Genomic DNA, 19,161 nt, shown 5'->3' with positions numbered 1-19,161 from the left:
TTTTGTTGTTTCTGTTTTGCCCTGCCTCCCCTCTCCTTTAGCCCCCGGCCCCAGCCGCACCGCAAGCCGCACCAGCCGCTGGCCCCTGGCACCCCACCGCGCTCAGAGCCGCCGCCTGCCTTCCAGCCCCTCTCAGGTTGGCTGGCCGGGGCCCCGACTCCCGCTGCAGACCTGGGTTGCCTCCGCGCGGCCCGCGAGCCCCTCGGCTTTCGGCGTCCAGGAAACCAGAGGAACGGCGGCGGCGGGGGCGCGGGGGTCTCTGTCTGGGGCTCCCTTGGCAGGCCTCAGGCAATTCTGGGCGGGGCCGGGGCCCCAGCCCCACCCCCAGACGCATCCTGGCAGGCAACCTCGCGGTCTCCCGAAGGCGCGGGCGCACAACACACACACACACACACACACACACACACACACACACACCCTCACGCCCGCCCCCCTCCCCCCAAACACAGGCACACCTCCCGCAGCCCAGACAGGTCAAGAGCCGGAAACCACAAGTAAGGGAGACGGAGAAAGAGGGAGAGAGAGAGACAGCAAGAGGACCGCACAGGCTTCCAAAGCCCCGGCCGCCACACCCTCCCCCCTCCACTGTGGGTATCCACCCGGCCCCCCCAGTCGACCCGACCCCACCACCGTCGCCCACCGACACACTCACACGCACACTCTCTCCCACACTCACCCTCTGGCCTGGGGGCGGGGGCTGGGTCTCGCCTCAGGGAGCCAAGCCGAAGGGGACCTTTGAGACCTCGGCTGCGAGGAAGTCTTGGGGTCCCCACGGGTGATTGCCAGCCCCAGGGCACCGCGTCCAGCCGGGGCTCGCCGGGCCCAAGGCTCACGCCCCCTCCGTTGCGCACGGGCCGCTCTCTGCGGTGTGTGACGGTCTGTGCCAGAGTGTCCGTCTCGGATGGGATGCCGTCCCCTGTGCCCTGTCCGTCTCCCGCTTTCCGTCTCGCTGTGGGTCGGTCGCTCTGTGTCTCCGTCTCTCTGGCTCTCCCTCCCTGGGTGTGCCTGCGCGCTCGTGTCTGTCTGTCTGTCTGCATCTGCATCTGCATCTGCATCAGCATCTGCCCTCTCGCCGTCTTGGGAGCCTGTCTCTGAACCTTCATCTCTTTGCGTCTCTGTCTCTCCTGACCCCCGGCCTGCCGTCCCTTCCTCTGGCCCCGGCCTCTCACGGGGGGGTGCTCTGGCCGTGGCCCTGGCTGACGAGCTTGCGCCGGCCGGCTGTCTCACTTGGCGTGGGTGCCTGCGAGTGTGTCTGTGTGCCTGTCCGTGTGGCTGCACGTCGCTCGTCTGCACCCTCAGCAAGGTCCGGTGCTTGGAGGGCGGCGTGGGGGCAAGGGGGGGGCCTCGGTAGGGCGAAGGGGTGGGGCTGACGAGCTCTGGTCGCCGGCGCTGGTGGCTGCAGGTGGGTTTGGGCACCGCGCAGGTGCCGGGCAGGATGGGCGCTCAGGGCCACGGCTGGGCTGCGCCTAGGCCCGCAGGAGGCTCAGAGGACCGCGGGCCCCAGCGAGCCCCGAGGCCCTGGGCAGCGAACGCCTTGGGGAGGTGGGCGAGGGGCTGGGGGAGGGGCGGCGGCCCCCGAGCCGGGTGGTGCCTGGAGGGTCCCAGGGTGGGAGAGCGCCACGACCTCGGCGCCCCTCACTCCACCCTCCCCGCTACACCCACCGGCGGGCACACCCGGCCGGCTGCTCCCGGTCCCGGAAGCCCTGTGGTCCCCCGGGCCGGGCCGGCGGTGTGTTGGCCGGGGGGGGGGGGGGGCGGGGACGTGGGCGGGGCCGGGGGGCGGGGCGGCGTGTGCCGGCCACCGGGCCGCCGGGAGTCCGGTCGCGGGTGGTGCAGCTCAAGTGCAGCGCGCGCTCCGTGGAGAGCTGGAGAGCTGCGGCCGCCGGCTGGCCCGGGCGGCAGTTCAGAGCGAAAGGCAGGCGCAGCGCAGGGCTCTTAGGGCCCCTGGCGGCAGCCGCCTCCGTCTACGGCCATACCACCCTGAATGCGCCCGATCTCGTCTGATCTCGGAAGCTAAGCAGGGTCGGGCCCGGTTAGTACTTGGATGGGAGACCGCCTGGGAATACCGGGTGCTGTAGGCTTTTTGTTGTTTCTGTTTTGCCCTGCCTCCCCTCTCCTTTAGCCCCCGGCCCCAGCCGCACCGCAAGCCGCACCAGCCGCTGGCCCCTGGCACCCCACCGCGCTCAGAGCCGCCGCCTGCCTTCCAGCCCCTCTCAGGTTGGCTGGCCGGGGCCCCGACTCCCGCTGCAGACCTGGGTTGCCTCCGCGCGGCCCGCGAGCCCCTCGGCTTTCGGCGGCCAGGAAACCAGAGGAACGGCGGCGGCGGGGGCGCGGGGGTCTCTGTCTGGGGCTCCCTTGGCAGGCCTCAGGCAATTCTGGGCGGGGCCGGGGCCCCAGCCCCACCCCCAGACGCATCCTGGCAGGCAACCTCGCGGTCTCCCGCAGGCGCGGGCGCACAACACACACACACACACACACACACACACACACACACACACACACCCTCACGCCCGCCCCCCTCCCCCCAAACACAGGCACACCTCCCGCAGCCCAGACAGGTCAAGAGCCGGAAACCACAAGTAAGGGAGACGGAGAAAGAGGGAGAGAGAGAGACAGCAAGAGGACCGCACAGGCTTCCAAAGCCCCGGCCGCCACACCCTCCCCCCTCCACTGTGGGTATCCACCCGGCCCCCCCAGTCGACCCGACCCCACCGTCGCCCACCGACACACTCACACGCACACTCTCTCCCACACTCACCCTCTGGCCTGGGGGCGGGGGCTGGGTCTCGCCTCAGGGAGCCAAGCCGAAGGGGACCTTTGAGACCTCGGCTGCGAGGAAGTCTTGGGGTCCCCACGGGTGATTGCCAGCCCCAGGGCACCGCGTCCAGCCGGGGCTCGCCGGGCCCAAGGCTCACGCCCCCTCCCTTGCGCGCGGGCCGCTCTCTGCGGTGTGTGACGGTCTGTGCCAGAGTGTCCGTCTCGGATGGGATGCCGTCCCCTGTGCCCTGTCCGTCTCCCGCTTTCCTTCTCGCTGTGGGTCGGTCGCTCTGTGTCTCCGTCTCTCTGGCTCTCCCTCCCTGGGTGTGCCTGCGCGCTCGTGTCTGTCTGTCTGTCTGCATCTGCATCTGCATCTGCATCTGCCCTCTCGCCGTCTTGGGAGCCTGTCTCTGAACCTTCATCTCTTTGCGTCTCTGTCTCTCCTGACCCCCGGCCTGCCGTCCCTTCCTCTGGCCCCGGCCTCTCACGGGTGGGTGCTCTGGCCGTGGCCCTGGCTGACGAGCTTGCGCCGGCCGGCTGTCTCACTTGGCGTGGGTGCCTGCGAGTGTGTCTGTGTGCCTGTCCGTGTGGCTGCACGTCGCTCGTCTGCACCCTCAGCAAGGTCCGGTGCTTGGAGGGCGGCGTGGGGGCAAGGGGGGGGCCTCGGTAGGGCGAAGGGGCGGGGCTGACGAGCTCTGGTCGCCGGCGCTGGTGGCTGCAGGTGGGTTTGGGCACCGCGCAGGTGCCGGGCAGGATGGGCGCTCAGGGCCACGGCTGGGCTGCGCCTAGGCCCGCAGGAGGCTCAGAGGACCGCGGGCCCCAGCGGGCCCCGAGGCCCTGGGCAGCGAACGCCTTGGGGAGGTGGGCGAGGGGCTGGGGGAGGGGCGGCGGCCCCCGAGCCGGGTGGTGCCTGGAGGGTCCCAGGGTGGGAGAGCGCCACGACCTCGGCGCCCCTCACTCCACCCTCCCCGCTACACCCACCGGCGGGCACACCCGGCCGGCTGCTCCCGGTCCCGGAAGCCCTGTGGTCCCCCGGGCCGGGCCGGCGGTGTGTTGGCCGGGGGGGGGGGGGGGGGGGGGGGGGGGGGACGGGGGGGGGGGCGGGGCGCGGGGCGGCGTGTGCCGGCCACCGGGCCGCCGGGAGTCCGGTCGCGGGTGGTGCAGCTCAAGTGCAGCGCGCGCTCCGTGGAGAGCTGGAGAGCTGCGGCCGCCGGCTGGCCCGGGCGGCAGGTCAGAGCGAAAGGCAGGCGCAGCGCAGGGCTCTTAGGGCGCCTGGCGGCAGCCGCCTCCGTCTACGGCCATACCACCCTGAACGCGCCCGATCTCGTCTGATCTCGGAAGCTAAGCAGGGTCGGGCCCGGTTAGTACTTGGATGGGAGACCGCCTGGGAATACCGGGTGCTGTAGGCTTTTTGTTGTTTCTGTTTTGCCCTGCCTCCCCTCTCCTTTAGCCCCCGGCCCCAGCCGCACCGCAAGCCGCACCAGCCGCTGGCCCCTGGCACCCCACCGCGCTCAGAGCCGCCGCCTGCCTTCCAGCCCCTCTCAGGTTGGCTGGCCGGGGCCCCGACTCCCGCTGCAGACCTGGGTTGCCTCCGCGCGGCCCGCGAGCCCCTCGGCTTTCGGCGTCCAGGAAACCAGAGGAACGGCGGCGGCGGGGGCGCGGGGGTCTCTGTCTGGGGCTCCCTTGGCAGGCCTCAGGCAATTCTGGGCGGGGCCGGGGCCCCAGCCCCACCCCCAGACGCATCCTGGCAGGCAACCTCGCGGTCTCCCGCAGGCGCGGGCGCACAACACACACACACACACACACACACACACACACACACACCCTCACGCCCGCCCCCCTCCCCCCAAACACAGGCACACCTCCCGCAGCCCAGACAGGTCAAGAGCCGGAAACCACAAGTAAGGGAGACGGAGAAAGAGGGAGAGAGAGAGACAGCAAGAGGACCGCACAGGCTTCCAAAGCCCCGGCCGCCACACCCTCCCCCCTCCACTGTGGGTATCCACCCGGCCCCCCCAGTCGACCCGACCCCACCGTCGCCCACCGACACACTCACACGCACACTCTCTCCCACACTCACCCTCTGGCCTGGGGGCGGGGGCTGGGTCTCGCCTCAGGGAGCCAAGCCGAAGGGGACCTTTGAGACCTCGGCTGCGAGGAAGTCTTGGGGGTCCCCACGGGTGATTGCCAGCCCCAGGGCACCGCGTCCAGCCGGGGCTCGCCGGGCCCAAGGCTCACGCCCCCTCCCTTGCGCACGGGCCGCTCTCTGCGGTGTGTGACGGTCTGTGCCAGAGTGTCCGTCTCGGATGGGATGCCGTCCCCTGTGCCCTGTCCGTCTCCCGCTTTCCGTCTCGCTGTGGGTCGGTCGCTCTGTGTCTCCGTCTCTCTGGCTCTCCCTCCCTGGGTGTGCCTGCGCGCTCGTGTCTGTCTGTCTGTCTGCATCTGCATCTGCATCTGCATCTGCCCTCTCGCCGTCTTGGGAGCCTGTCTCTGAACCTTCATCTCTTTGCGTCTCTGTCTCTCCTGACCCCCGGCCTGCCGTCCCTTCCTCTGGCCCCGGCCTCTCACGGGGGGGTGCTCTGGCCGTGGCCCTGGCTGACGAGCTTGCGCCGGCCGGCTGTCTCACTTGGCGTGGGTGCCTGCGAGTGTGTCTGTGTGCCTGTCCGTGTGGCTGCACGTCGCTCGTCTGCACCCTCAGCAAGGTCCGGTGCTTGGAGGGCGGCGTGGGGGCAAGGGGGGGGCCTCGGTAGGGCGAAGGGGCGGGGCTGACGAGCTCTGGTCGCCGGCGCTGGTGGCTGCAGGTGGGTTTGGGCACCGCGCAGGTGCCGGGCAGGATGGGCGCTCAGGGCCACGGCTGGGCTGCGCCTAGGCACGCAGGAGGCTCAGAGGACCGCGGGCCCCAGCGAGCCCCGAGGCCCTGGGCAGCGAACGCCTTGGGGAGGTGGGCGAGGGGCTGGGGGAGGGGCGGCGGCCCCCGAGCCGGGTGGTGCCTGGAGGGTCCCAGGGTGGGAGAGCGCCACGACCTCGGCGCCCCTCACTCCACCCTCCCCGCTACACCCACCGGCGGGCACACCCGGCCGGCTGCTCCCGGTCCCGGAAGCCCTGTGGTCCCCCGGGCCGGGCCGGCGGTGTGTTGGCCGGGGGGGGGGGGGGGGGGGGGGGGGGGCGGGGACGTGGGCGGGGGCGGGGCGCGGGGCGGCGTGTGCCGGCCACCGGGCCGCCGGGAGTCCGGTCGCGGGTGGTGCAGCTCAAGTGCAGCGCGCGCTCCGTGGAGAGCTGGAGAGCTGCGGCCGCCGGCTGGCCCGGGCGGCAGGTCAGAGCGAAAGGCAGGCGCAGCGCAGGGCTCTTAGGGCGCCTGGCGGCAGCCGCCTCCGTCTACGGCCATACCACCCTGAACGCGCCCGATCTCGTCTGATCTCGGAAGCTAAGCAGGGTCGGGCCCGGTTAGTACTTGGATGGGAGACCGCCTGGGAATACCGGGTGCTGTAGGCTTTTTGTTGTTTCTGTTTTGCCCTGCCTCCCCTCTCCTTTAGCCCCCGGCCCCAGCCGCACCGCAAGCCGCACCAGCCGCTGGCCCCTGGCACCCCACCGCGCTCAGAGCCGCCGCCTGCCTTCCAGCCCCTCTCAGGTTGGCTGGCCGGGGCCCCGACTCCCGCTGCAGACCTGGGTTGCCTCCGCGCGGCCCGCGAGCCCCTCGGCTTTCGGCGTCCAGGAAACCAGAGGAACGGCGGCGGCGGGGGCGCGGGGGTCTCTGTCTGGGGCTCCCTTGGCAGGCCTCAGGCAATTCTGGGCGGGGCCGGGGCCCCAGCCCCACCCCCAGACGCATCCTGGCAGGCAACCTCGCGGTCTCCCGAAGGCGCGGGCGCACAACACACACACACACACACACACACACACACACACACACACCCTCACGCCCGCCCCCCTCCCCCCAAACACAGGCACACCTCCCGCAGCCCAGACAGGTCAAGAGCCGGAAACCACAAGTAAGGGAGACGGAGAAAGAGGGAGAGAGAGAGACAGCAAGAGGACCGCACAGGCTTCCAAAGCCCCGGCCGCCACACCCTCCCCCCTCCACTGTGGGTATCCACCCGGCCCCCCCAGTCGACCCGACCCCACCACCGTCGCCCACCGACACACTCACACGCACACTCTCTCCCACACTCACCCTCTGGCCTGGGGGCGGGGGCTGGGTCTCGCCTCAGGGAGCCAAGCCGAAGGGGACCTTTGAGACCTCGGCTGCGAGGAAGTCTTGGGGTCCCCACGGGTGATTGCCAGCCCCAGGGCACCGCGTCCAGCCGGGGCTCGCCGGGCCCAAGGCTCACGCCCCCTCCGTTGCGCACGGGCCGCTCTCTGCGGTGTGTGACGGTCTGTGCCAGAGTGTCCGTCTCGGATGGGATGCCGTCCCCTGTGCCCTGTCCGTCTCCCGCTTTCCGTCTCGCTGTGGGTCGGTCGCTCTGTGTCTCCGTCTCTCTGGCTCTCCCTCCCTGGGTGTGCCTGCGCGCTCGTGTCTGTCTGTCTGTCTGCATCTGCATCTGCATCTGCATCAGCATCTGCCCTCTCGCCGTCTTGGGAGCCTGTCTCTGAACCTTCATCTCTTTGCGTCTCTGTCTCTCCTGACCCCCGGCCTGCCGTCCCTTCCTCTGGCCCCGGCCTCTCACGGGGGGGTGCTCTGGCCGTGGCCCTGGCTGACGAGCTTGCGCCGGCCGGCTGTCTCACTTGGCGTGGGTGCCTGCGAGTGTGTCTGTGTGCCTGTCCGTGTGGCTGCACGTCGCTCGTCTGCACCCTCAGCAAGGTCCGGTGCTTGGAGGGCGGCGTGGGGGCAAGGGGGGGGCCTCGGTAGGGCGAAGGGGTGGGGCTGACGAGCTCTGGTCGCCGGCGCTGGTGGCTGCAGGTGGGTTTGGGCACCGCGCAGGTGCCGGGCAGGATGGGCGCTCAGGGCCACGGCTGGGCTGCGCCTAGGCACGCAGGAGGCTCAGAGGACCGCGGGCCCCAGCGAGCCCCGAGGCCCTGGGCAGCGAACGCCTTGGGGAGGTGGGCGAGGGGCTGGGGGAGGGGCGGCGGCCCCCGAGCCGGGTGGTGCCTGGAGGGTCCCAGGGTGGGAGAGCGCCACGACCTCGGCGCCCCTCACTCCACCCTCCCCGCTACACCCACCGGCGGGCACACCCGGCCGGCTGCTCCCGGTCCCGGAAGCCCTGTGGTCCCCCGGGCCGGGCCGGCGGTGTGTTGGCCGGGGGGGGGGGGGGGCGGGGACGTGGGCGGGGCCGGGGGGCGGGGCGGCGTGTGCCGGCCACCGGGCCGCCGGGAGTCCGGTCGCGGGTGGTGCAGCTCAAGTGCAGCGCGCGCTCCGTGGAGAGCTGGAGAGCTGCGGCCGCCGGCTGGCCCGGGCGGCAGTTCAGAGCGAAAGGCAGGCGCAGCGCAGGGCTCTTAGGGCCCCTGGCGGCAGCCGCCTCCGTCTACGGCCATACCACCCTGAATGCGCCCGATCTCGTCTGATCTCGGAAGCTAAGCAGGGTCGGGCCCGGTTAGTACTTGGATGGGAGACCGCCTGGGAATACCGGGTGCTGTAGGCTTTTTGTTGTTTCTGTTTTGCCCTGCCTCCCCTCTCCTTTAGCCCCCGGCCCCAGCCGCACCGCAAGCCGCACCAGCCGCTGGCCCCTGGCACCCCACCGCGCTCAGAGCCGCCGCCTGCCTTCCAGCCCCTCTCAGGTTGGCTGGCCGGGGCCCCGACTCCCGCTGCAGACCTGGGTTGCCTCCGCGCGGCCCGCGAGCCCCTCGGCTTTCGGCGGCCAGGAAACCAGAGGAACGGCGGCGGCGGGGGCGCGGGGGTCTCTGTCTGGGGCTCCCTTGGCAGGCCTCAGGCAATTCTGGGCGGGGCCGGGGCCCCAGCCCCACCCCCAGACGCATCCTGGCAGGCAACCTCGCGGTCTCCCGCAGGCGCGGGCGCACAACACACACACACACACACACACACACACACACACACACACACACCCTCACGCCCGCCCCCCTCCCCCCAAACACAGGCACACCTCCCGCAGCCCAGACAGGTCAAGAGCCGGAAACCACAAGTAAGGGAGACGGAGAAAGAGGGAGAGAGAGAGACAGCAAGAGGACCGCACAGGCTTCCAAAGCCCCGGCCGCCACACCCTCCCCCCTCCACTGTGGGTATCCACCCGGCCCCCCCAGTCGACCCGACCCCACCGTCGCCCACCGACACACTCACACGCACACTCTCTCCCACACTCACCCTCTGGCCTGGGGGCGGGGGCTGGGTCTCGCCTCAGGGAGCCAAGCCGAAGGGGACCTTTGAGACCTCGGCTGCGAGGAAGTCTTGGGGTCCCCACGGGTGATTGCCAGCCCCAGGGCACCGCGTCCAGCCGGGGCTCGCCGGGCCCAAGGCTCACGCCCCCTCCCTTGCGCGCGGGCCGCTCTCTGCGGTGTGTGACGGTCTGTGCCAGAGTGTCCGTCTCGGATGGGATGCCGTCCCCTGTGCCCTGTCCGTCTCCCGCTTTCCTTCTCGCTGTGGGTCGGTCGCTCTGTGTCTCCGTCTCTCTGGCTCTCCCTCCCTGGGTGTGCCTGCGCGCTCGTGTCTGTCTGTCTGTCTGCATCTGCATCTGCATCTGCATCTGCCCTCTCGCCGTCTTGGGAGCCTGTCTCTGAACCTTCATCTCTTTGCGTCTCTGTCTCTCCTGACCCCCGGCCTGCCGTCCCTTCCTCTGGCCCCGGCCTCTCACGGGTGGGTGCTCTGGCCGTGGCCCTGGCTGACGAGCTTGCGCCGGCCGGCTGTCTCACTTGGCGTGGGTGCCTGCGAGTGTGTCTGTGTGCCTGTCCGTGTGGCTGCACGTCGCTCGTCTGCACCCTCAGCAAGGTCCGGTGCTTGGAGGGCGGCGTGGGGGCAAGGGGGGGGCCTCGGTAGGGCGAAGGGGCGGGGCTGACGAGCTCTGGTCGCCGGCGCTGGTGGCTGCAGGTGGGTTTGGGCACCGCGCAGGTGCCGGGCAGGATGGGCGCTCAGGGCCACGGCTGGGCTGCGCCTAGGCCCGCAGGAGGCTCAGAGGACCGCGGGCCCCAGCGGGCCCCGAGGCCCTGGGCAGCGAACGCCTTGGGGAGGTGGGCGAGGGGCTGGGGGAGGGGCGGCGGCCCCCGAGCCGGGTGGTGCCTGGAGGGTCCCAGGGTGGGAGAGCGCCACGACCTCGGCGCCCCTCACTCCACCCTCCCCGCTACACCCACCGGCGGGCACACCCGGCCGGCTGCTCCCGGTCCCGGAAGCCCTGTGGTCCCCCGGGCCGGGCCGGCGGTGTGTTGGCCGGGGGGGGGGGGGGGGGGGGGGGGGGGGGGGGGCGGGGACGTGGGCGGGGGCGGGGCGCGGGGCGGCGTGTGCCGGCCACCGGGCCGCCGGGAGTCCGGTCGCGGGTGGTGCAGCTCAAGTGCAGCGCGCGCTCCGTGGAGAGCTGGAGAGCTGCGGCCGCCGGCTGGCCCGGGCGGCAGGTCAGAGCGAAAGGCAGGCGCAGCGCAGGGCTCTTAGGGCCCCTGGCGGCAGCCGCCTCCGTCTACGGCCATACCACCCTGAACGCGCCCGATCTCGTCTGATCTCGGAAGCTAAGCAGGGTCGGGCCCGGTTAGTACTTGGATGGGAGACCGCCTGGGAATACCGGGTGCTGTAGGCTTTTTGTTGTTTCTGTTTTGCCCTGCCTCCCCTCTCCTTTAGCCCCCGGCCCCAGCCGCACCGCAAGCCGCACCAGCCGCTGGCCCCTGGCACCCCACCGCGCTCAGAGCCGCCGCCTGCCTTCCAGCCCCTCTCAGGTTGGCTGGCCGGGGCCCCGACTCCCGCTGCAGACCTGGGTTGCCTCCGCGCGGCCCGCGAGCCCCTCGGCTTTCGGCGTCCAGGAAACCAGAGGAACGGCGGCGGCGGGGGCGCGGGGGTCTCTGTCTGGGGCTCCCTTGGCAGGCCTCAGGCAATTCTGGGCGGGGCCGGGGCCCCAGCCCCACCCCCAGACGCATCCTGGCAGGCAACCTCGCGGTCTCCCGCAGGCGCGGGCGCACAACACACACACACACACACACACACACACACACACACACCCTCACGCCCGCCCCCCTCCCCCCAAACACAGGCACACCTCCCGCAGCCCAGACAGGTCAAGAGCCGGAAACCACAAGTAAGGGAGACGGAGAAAGAGGGAGAGAGAGAGACAGCAAGAGGACCGCACAGGCTTCCAAAGCCCCGGCCGCCACACCCTCCCCCCTCCACTGTGGGTATCCACCCGGCCCCCCCAGTCGACCCGACCCCACCGTCGCCCACCGACACACTCACACGCACACTCTCTCCCACACTCACCCTCTGGCCTGGGGGCGGGGGCTGGGTCTCGCCTCAGGGAGCCAAGCCGAAGGGGACCTTTGAGACCTCGGCTGCGAGGAAGTCTTGGGGGTCCCCACGGGTGATTGCCAGCCCCAGGGCACCGCGTCCAGCCGGGGCTCGCCGGGCCCAAGGCTCACGCCCCCTCCCTTGCGCACGGGCCGCTCTCTGCGGTGTGTGACGGTCTGTGCCAGAGTGTCCGTCTCGGATGGGATGCCGTCCCCTGTGCCCTGTCCGTCTCCCGCTTTCCGTCTCGCTGTGGGTCGGTCGCTCTGTGTCTCCGTCTCTCTGGCTCTCCCTCCCTGGGTGTGCCTGCGCGCTCGTGTCTGTCTGTCTGTCTGCATCTGCATCTGCATCTGCATCTGCCCTCTCGCCGTCTTGGGAGCCTGTCTCTGAACCTTCATCTCTTTGCGTCTCTGTCTCTCCTGACCCCCGGCCTGCCGTCCCTTCCTCTGGCCCCGGCCTCTCACGGGGGGGTGCTCTGGCCGTGGCCCTGGCTGACGAGCTTGCGCCGGCCGGCTGTCTCACTTGGCGTGGGTGCCTGCGAGTGTGTCTGTGTGCCTGTCCGTGTGGCTGCACGTCGCTCGTCTGCACCCTCAGCAAGGTCCGGTGCTTGGAGGGCGGCGTGGGGGCAAGGGGGGGGCCTCGGTAGGGCGAAGGGGCGGGGCTGACGAGCTCTGGTCGCCGGCGCTGGTGGCTGCAGGTGGGTTTGGGCACCGCGCAGGTGCCGGGCAGGATGGGCGCTCAGGGCCACGGCTGGGCTGCGCCTAGGCCCGCAGGAGGCTCAGAGGACCGCGGGCCCCAGCGAGCCCCGAGGCCCTGGGCAGCGAACGCCTTGGGGAGGTGGGCGAGGGGCTGGGGGAGGGGCGGCGGCCCCCGAGCCGGGTGGTGCCTGGAGGGTCCCAGGGTGGGAGAGCGCCACGACCTCGGCGCCCCTCACTCCACCCTCCCCGCTACACCCACCGGCGGGCACACCCGGCCGGCTGCTCCCGGTCCCGGAAGCCCTGTGGTCCCCCGGGCCGGGCCGGCGGTGTGTTGGCCGGGGGGGGGGGGGGGGGGGGGGGGCGGGGACGTGGGCGGGGGCGGGGCGCGGGGCGGCGTGTGCCGGCCACCGGGCCGCCGGGAGTCCGGTCGCGGGTGGTGCAGCTCAAGTGCAGCGCGCGCTCCGTGGAGAGCTGGAGAGCTGCGGCCGCCGGCTGGCCCGGGCGGCAGGTCAGAGCGAAAGGCAGGCGCAGCGCAGGGCTCTTAGGGCGCCTGGCGGCAGCCGCCTCCGTCTACGGCCATACCACCCTGAACGCGCCCGATCTCGTCTGATCTCGGAAGCTAAGCAGGGTCGGGCCCGGTTAGTACTTGGATGGGAGACCGCCTGGGAATACCGGGTGCTGTAGGCTTTTTGTTGTTTCTGTTTTGCCCTGCCTCCCCTCTCCTTTAGCCCCCGGCCCCAGCCGCACCGCAAGCCGCACCAGCCGCTGGCCCCTGGCACCCCACCGCGCTCAGAGCCGCCGCCTGCCTTCCAGCCCCTCTCAGGTTGGCTGGCCGGGGCCCCGACTCCCGCTGCAGACCTGGGTTGCCTCCGCGCGGCCCGCGAGCCCCTCGGCTTTCGGCGTCCAGGAAACCAGAGGAACGGCGGCGGCGGGGGCGCGGGGGTCTCTGTCTGGGGCTCCCTTGGCAGGCCTCAGGCAATTCTGGGCGGGGCCGGGGCCCCAGCCCCACCCCCAGACGCATCCTGGCAGGCAACCTCGCGGTCTCCCGAAGGCGCGGGCGCACAACACACACACACACACACACACACACACACACACACACACCCTCACGCCCGCCCCCCTCCCCCCAAACACAGGCACACCTCCCGCAGCCCAGACAGGTCAAGAGCCGGAAACCACAAGTAAGGGAGACGGAGAAAGAGGGAGAGAGAGAGACAGCAAGAGGACCGCACAGGCTTCCAAAGCCCCGGCCGCCACACCCTCCCCCCTCCACTGTGGGTATCCACCCGGCCCCCCCAGTCGACCCGACCCCACCACCGTCGCCCACCGACACACTCACACGCACACTCTCTCCCACACTCACCCTCTGGCCTGGGGGCGGGGGCTGGGTCTCGCCTCAGGGAGCCAAGCCGAAGGGGACCTTTGAGACCTCGGCTGCGAGGAAGTCTTGGGGTCCCCACGGGTGATTGCCAGCCCCAGGGCACCGCGTCCAGCCGGGGCTCGCCGGGCCCAAGGCTCACGCCCCCTCCCTTGCGCACGGGCCGCTCTCTGCGGTGTGTGACGGTCTGTGCCAGAGTGTCCGTCTCGGATGGGATGCCGTCCCCTGTGCCCTGTCCGTCTCCCGCTTTCCGTCTCGCTGTGGGTCGGTCGCTCTGTGTCTCCGTCTCTCTGGCTCTCCCTCCCTGGGTGTGCCTGCGCGCTCGTGTCTGTCTGTCTGTCTGCATCTGCATCTGCATCTGCATCAGCATCTGCCCTCTCGCCGTCTTGGGAGCCTGTCTCTGAACCTTCATCTCTTTGCGTCTCTGTCTCTCCTGACCCCCGGCCTGCCGTCCCTTCCTCTGGCCCCGGCCTCTCACGGGGGGGTGCTCTGGCCGTGGCCCTGGCTGACGAGCTTGCGCCGGCCGGCTGTCTCACTTGGCGTGGGTGCCTGCGAGTGTGTCTGTGTGCCTGTCCGTGTGGCTGCACGTCGCTCGTCTGCACCCTCAGCAAGGTCCGGTGCTTGGAGGGCGGCGTGGGGGCAAGGGGGGGGCCTCGGTAGGGCGAAGGGGTGGGGCTGACGAGCTCTGGTCGCCGGCGCTGGTGGCTGCAGGTGGGTTTGGGCACCGCGCAGGTGCCGGGCAGGATGGGCGCTCAGGGCCACGGCTGGGCTGCGCCTAGGCACGCAGGAGGCTCAGAGGACCGCGGGCCCCAGCGAGCCCCGAGGCCCTGGGCAGCGAACGCCTTGGGGAGGTGGGCGAGGGGCTGGGGGAGGGGCGGCGGCCCCCGAGCCGGGTGGTGCCTGGAGGGTCCCAGGGTGGGAGAGCGCCACGACCTCGGCGCCCCTCACTCCACCCTCCCCGCTACACCCACCGGCGGGCACACCCGGCCGGCTGCTCCCGGTCCCGGAAGCCCTGTGGTCCCCCGGGCCGGGCCGGCGGTGTGTTGGCCGGGGGGGGGGGGGGCGGGGACGTGGGCGGGGCCGGGGGGCGGGGCGGCGTGTGCCGGCCACCGGGCCGCCGGGAGTCCGGTCGCGGGTGGTGCAGCTCAAGTGCAGCGCGCGCTCCGTGGAGAGCTGGAGAGCTGCGGCCGCCGGCTGGCCCGGGCGGCAGTTCAGAGCGAAAGGCAGGCGCAGCGCAGGGCTCTTAGGGCGCCTGGCGGCAGCCGCCTCCGTCTACGGCCATACCACCCTGAATGCGCCCGATCTCGTCTGATCTCGGAAGCTAAGCAGGGTCGGGCCCGGTTAGTACTTGGATGGGAGACCGCCTGGGAATACCGGGTGCTGTAGGCTTTTTGTTGTTTCTGTTTTGCCCTGCCTCCCCTCTCCTTTAGCCCCCGGCCCCAGCCGCACCGCAAGCCGCACCAGCCGCTGGCCCCTGGCACCCCACCGCGCTCAGAGCCGCCGCCTGCCTTCCAGCCCCTCTCAGGTTGGCTGGCCGGGGCCCCGACTCCCGCTGCAGACCTGGGTTGCCTCCGCGCGGCCCGCGAGCCCCTCGGCTTTCGGCGTCCAGGAAACCAGAGGAACGGCGGCGGCGGGGGCGCGGGGGTCTCTGTCTGGGGCTCCCTTGGCAGGCCTCAGGCAATTCTGGGCGGGGCCGGGGCCCCAGCCCCACCCCCAGACGCATCCTGGCAGGCAACCTCGCGGTCTCCCGCAGGCGCGGGCGCACAACACACACACACACACACACACACACACACACACACCCTCACGCCCGCCCCCCTCCCCCCAAACACAGGCACACCTCCCGCAGCCCAGACAGGTCAAGAGCCGGAAACCACAAGTAAGGGAGACGGAGAAAGAGGGAGAGAGAGAGACAGCAAGAGGACCGCACAGGCTTCCAAAGCCCCGGCCGCCACACCCTCCCCCCTCCACTGTGGGTATCCACCCGGCCCCCCCAGTCGACCCGACCCCACCACCGTCGCCCACCGACACACTCACACGCACACTCTCTCCCACACTCACCCTCTGGCCTGGGGGCGGGGGCTGGGTCTCGCCTCAGGGAGCCAAGCCGAAGGGGACCTTTGAGACCTCGGCTGCGAGGAAGTCTTGGGGTCCCCACGGGTGATTGCCAGCCCCAGGGCACCGCGTCCAGCCGGGGCTCGCCGGGCCCAAGGCTCACGCCCCCTCCCTTGCGCACGGGCCGCTCTCTGCGGTGTGTGACGGTCTGTGCCAGAGTGTCCGTCTCGGATGGGATGCCGTCCCCTGTGCCCTGTCCGTCTCCCGCTTTCCGTCTCGCTGTGGGTCGGTCGCTCTGTGTCTCCGTCTCTCTGGCTCTCCCTCCCTGGGTGTGCCTGCGCGCTCGTGTCTGTCTGTCTGTCTGCATCTGCATCTGCATCTGCATCTGCCCTCTCGCCGTCTTGGGAGCCTGTCTCTGAACCTTCATCTCTTTGCGTCTCTGTCTCTCCTGACCCCCGGCCTGCCGTCCCTTCCTCTGGCCCCGGCCTCTCACGGGTGGGTGCTCTGGCCGTGGCCCTGGCTGACGAGCTTGCGCCGGCCGGCTGTCTCACTTGGCGTGGGTGCCTGCGAGTGTGTCTGTGTGCCTGTCCGTGTGGCTGCACGTCGCTCGTCTGCACCCTCAGCAAGGTCCGGTGCTTGGAGGGCGGCGTGGGGGCAAGGGGGGGGCCTCGGTAGGGCGAAGGGGCGGGGCTGACGAGCTCTGGTCGCCGGCGCTGGTGGCTGCAGGTGGGTTTGGGCACCGCGCAGGTGCCGGGCAGGATGGGCGCTCAGGGCCACGGCTGGGCTGCGCCTAGGCCCGCAGGAGGCTCAGAGGACCGCGGGCCCCAGCGGGCCCCGAGGCCCTGGGCAGCGAACGCCTTGGGGAGGTGGGCGAGGGGCTGGGGGCGGGGCGGCGGCCCCCGAGCCGGGTGGTGCCTGGAGGGTCCCAGGGTGGGAGAGCGCCACGACCTCGGCGCCCCTCACTCCACCCTCCCCGCTACACCCACCGGCGGGCACACCCGGCTGGCTGCTCCCGGTCCCGGAAGCCCTGTGGTCCCCCGGGCCGGGCCGGCGGTGTGTTGGCCGGGGGGGGGGGGGGGGGGGGGGGGGGGGGGGGGGGGGGGGGGGGCGGGGCGCGGGGCGGCGTGTGCCGGCCACCGGGCCGCCGGGAGTCCGGTCGCGGGTGGTGCAGCTCAAGTGCAGCGCGCGCTCCGTGGAGAGCTGGAGAGCTGCGGCCGCCGGCTGGCCCGGGCGGCAGGTCAGAGCGAAAGGCAGGCGCAGCGCAGGGCTCTTAGGGCGCCTGGCGGCAGCCGCCTCCGTCTACGGCCATACCACCCTGAACGCGCCCGATCTCGTCTGATCTCGGAAGCTAAGCAGGGTCGGGCCCGGTTAGTACTTGGATGGGAGACCGCCTGGGAATACCGGGTGCTGTAGGCTTTTTGTTGTTTCTGTTTTGCCCTGCCTCCCCTCTCCTTTAGCCCCCGGCCCCAGCCGCACCGCAAGCCGCACCAGCCGCTGGCCCCTGGCACCCCACCGCGCTCAGAGCCGCCGCCTGCCTTCCAGCCCCTCTCAGGTTGGCTGGCCGGGGCCCCGACTCCCGCTGCAGACCTGGGTTGCCTCCGCGCGGCCCGCGAGCCCCTCGGCTTTCGGCGTCCAGGAAACCAGAGGAACGGCGGCGGCGGGGGCGCGGGGGTCTCTGTCTGGGGCTCCCTTGGCAGGCCTCAGGCAATTCTGGGCGGGGCCGGGGCCCCAGCCCCACCCCCAGACGCATCCTGGCAGGCAACCTCGCGGTCTCCCGCAGGCGCGGGCGCACAACACACACACACACACACACACACACACACACACACCCTCACGCCCGCCCCCCTCCCCCCAAACACAGGCACACCTCCCGCAGCCCAGACAGGTCAAGAGCCGGAAACCACAAGTAAGGGAGACGGAGAAAGAGGGAGAGAGAGAGACAGCAAGAGGACCGCACAGGCTTCCAAAGCCCCGGCCGCCACACCCTCCCCCCTCCACTGTGGGTATCCACCCGGCCCCCCCAGTCGACCCGACCCCACCACCGTCGCCCACCGACACACTCACACGCACACTCTCTCCCACACTCACCCTCTGGCCTGGGGGCGGGGGCTGGGTCTCGCCTCAGGGAGCCAAGCCGAAGGGGACCTTTGAGACCTCGGCTGCGAGGAAGTCTTGGGGTCCCCACGGGTGATTGCCAGCCCCAGGGCACCGCGTCCAGCCGGGGCTCGCCGGGCCCAAGGCTCACGCCCCCTCCCTTGCGCACGGGCCGCTCTCTGCGGTGTGTGACGGTCTGTGCCAGAGTGTCCGTCTCGGATGGGATGCCGTCCCCTGTGCCCTGTCCGTCTCCCGCTTTCCGTCTCGCTGTGGGTCGGTCGCTCTGTGTCTCCGTCTCTCTGGCTCTCCCTCCCTGGGTGTGCCTGCGCGCTCGTGTCTGTCTGTCTGTCTGCATCTGCATCTGCCCTCTCGCCGTCTTGGGAGCCTGTCTCTGAACCTTCATCTCTTTGCGTCTCTGTCTCTCCTGACCCCCGGCCTGCCGTCCCTTCCTCTGGCCCCGGCCTCTCACGGGTGGGTGCTCTGGCCGTGGCCCTGGCTGACGAGCTTGCGCCGGCCGGCTGTCTCACTTGGCGTGGGTGCCTGCGAGTGTGTCTGTGTGCCTGTCCGTGTGGCTGCACGTCGCTCGTCTGCACCCTCAGCAAGGTCCGGTGCTTGGAGGGCGGCGTGGGGGCAAGGGGGGGGCCTCGGTAGGGCGAAGGGGCGGGGCTGACGAGCTCTGGTCGCCGGCGCTGGTGGCTGCAGGTGGGTTTGGGCACCGCGCAGGTGCCGGGCAGGATGGGCGCTCAGGGCCACGGCTGGGCTGCGCCTAGGCCCGCAGGAGGCTCAGAGGACCGCGGGCCCCAGCGGGCCCCGAGGCCCTGGGCAGCGAACGCCTTGGGGAGGTGGGCGAGGGGCTGGGGGAGGGGCGGCGGCCCCCGAGCCGGGTGGTGCCTGGAGGGTCCCAGGGTGGGAGAGCGCCACGACCTCGGCGCCCCTCACTCCACCCTCCCCGCTACACCCACCGGCGGGCACACCCGGCCGGCTGCTCCCGGTCCCGGAAGCCCTGTGGTCCCCCGGGCCGGGCCGGCGGTGTGTTGGCCGGGGGGGGGGGGGGGGGGCGGGGACGTGGGCGGGGGCGGGGCGCGGGGCGGCGTGTGCCGGCCACCGGGCCGCCGGGAGTCCGGTCGCGGGTGGTGCAGCTCAAGTGCAGCGCGCGCTCCGTGGAGAGCTGGAGAGCTGCGGCCGCCGGCTGGCCCGGGCGGCAGGTCAGAGCGAAAGGCAGGCGCAGCGCAGGGCTCTTAGGGCCCCTGGCGGCAGCCGCCTCCGTCTACGGCCATACCACCCTGAACGCGCCCGATCTCGTCTGATCTCGGAAGCTAAGCAGGGTCGGGCCCGGTTAGTACTTGGATGGGAGACCGCCTGGGAATACCGGGTGCTGTAGGCTTTTTGTTGTTTCTGTTTTGCCCTGCCTCCCCTCTCCTTTAGCCCCCGGCCCCAGCCGCACCGCAAGCCGCACCAGCCGCTGGCCCCTGGCACCCCACCGCGCTCAGAGCCGCCGCCTGCCTTCCAGCCCCTCTCAGGTTGGCTGGCCGGGGCCCCGACTCCCGCTGCAGACCTGGGTTGCCTCCGCGCGGCCCGCGAGCCCCTCGGCTTTCGGCGTCCAGGAAACCAGAGGAACGGCGGCGGCGGGGGCGCGGGGGTCTCTGTCTGGGGCTCCCTTGGCAGGCCTCAGGCAATTCTGGGCGGGGCCGGGGCCCCAGCCCCACCCCCAGACGCATCCTGGCAGGCAACCTCGCGGTCTCCCGCAGGCGCGGGCGCACAACACACACACACACACACACACACACACACACACACACACACCCTCACGCCCGCCC

The 19,161-nt window shown here is 71.6% G+C and overlaps 9 non-coding genes across 9 annotated transcripts; all 9 read left to right on the top strand.

Annotated features, from left to right (window-relative positions):
* Nucleotides 1-1,962: 1,962 nt before the first annotated feature.
* LOC138430667 (5S ribosomal RNA) lies at nt 1,963-2,081 on the top strand. Its single transcript, XR_011253345.1, has one exon. It is a non-coding gene; the product is annotated as a 5S ribosomal RNA (ribosomal RNA).
* Nucleotides 2,082-4,047: 1,966 nt separating this feature from the next.
* LOC138430562 (5S ribosomal RNA) lies at nt 4,048-4,166 on the top strand. The gene has a single exon (XR_011253254.1). It is a non-coding gene; the product is annotated as a 5S ribosomal RNA (ribosomal RNA).
* Nucleotides 4,167-6,130: 1,964 nt separating this feature from the next.
* On the top strand, nt 6,131-6,249 carry LOC138430561 (5S ribosomal RNA). The gene has a single exon (XR_011253253.1). It is a non-coding gene; the product is annotated as a 5S ribosomal RNA (ribosomal RNA).
* A 1,962-nt stretch (nt 6,250-8,211) lies between these two features.
* Nucleotides 8,212-8,330, top strand: LOC138430666 (5S ribosomal RNA). The gene has a single exon (XR_011253344.1). It is a non-coding gene; the product is annotated as a 5S ribosomal RNA (ribosomal RNA).
* Nucleotides 8,331-10,305: 1,975 nt separating this feature from the next.
* LOC138430560 (5S ribosomal RNA) lies at nt 10,306-10,424 on the top strand. Its single transcript, XR_011253252.1, has one exon. It is a non-coding gene; the product is annotated as a 5S ribosomal RNA (ribosomal RNA).
* Nucleotides 10,425-12,385: 1,961 nt separating this feature from the next.
* On the top strand, nt 12,386-12,504 carry LOC138430559 (5S ribosomal RNA). The gene has a single exon (XR_011253251.1). It is a non-coding gene; the product is annotated as a 5S ribosomal RNA (ribosomal RNA).
* Nucleotides 12,505-14,465: 1,961 nt separating this feature from the next.
* On the top strand, nt 14,466-14,584 carry LOC138430664 (5S ribosomal RNA). The gene has a single exon (XR_011253342.1). It is a non-coding gene; the product is annotated as a 5S ribosomal RNA (ribosomal RNA).
* Nucleotides 14,585-16,547: 1,963 nt separating this feature from the next.
* On the top strand, nt 16,548-16,666 carry LOC138430558 (5S ribosomal RNA). Its single transcript, XR_011253250.1, has one exon. It is a non-coding gene; the product is annotated as a 5S ribosomal RNA (ribosomal RNA).
* Nucleotides 16,667-18,609: 1,943 nt separating this feature from the next.
* On the top strand, nt 18,610-18,728 carry LOC138430557 (5S ribosomal RNA). Its single transcript, XR_011253249.1, has one exon. It is a non-coding gene; the product is annotated as a 5S ribosomal RNA (ribosomal RNA).
* The last annotated feature ends 433 nt before the right edge of the window (nt 18,729-19,161 follow it).

Source organism: Ovis canadensis, chromosome 25 (genome assembly GCF_042477335.2).
Source record: "Ovis canadensis isolate MfBH-ARS-UI-01 breed Bighorn chromosome 25, ARS-UI_OviCan_v2, whole genome shotgun sequence".
Lineage (NCBI taxonomy): Eukaryota > Metazoa > Chordata > Mammalia > Artiodactyla > Bovidae > Ovis > Ovis canadensis.
Note: the sequence above shows the minus strand (reverse complement) of the source record. Positions and strands in the feature narration are given on the sequence as shown.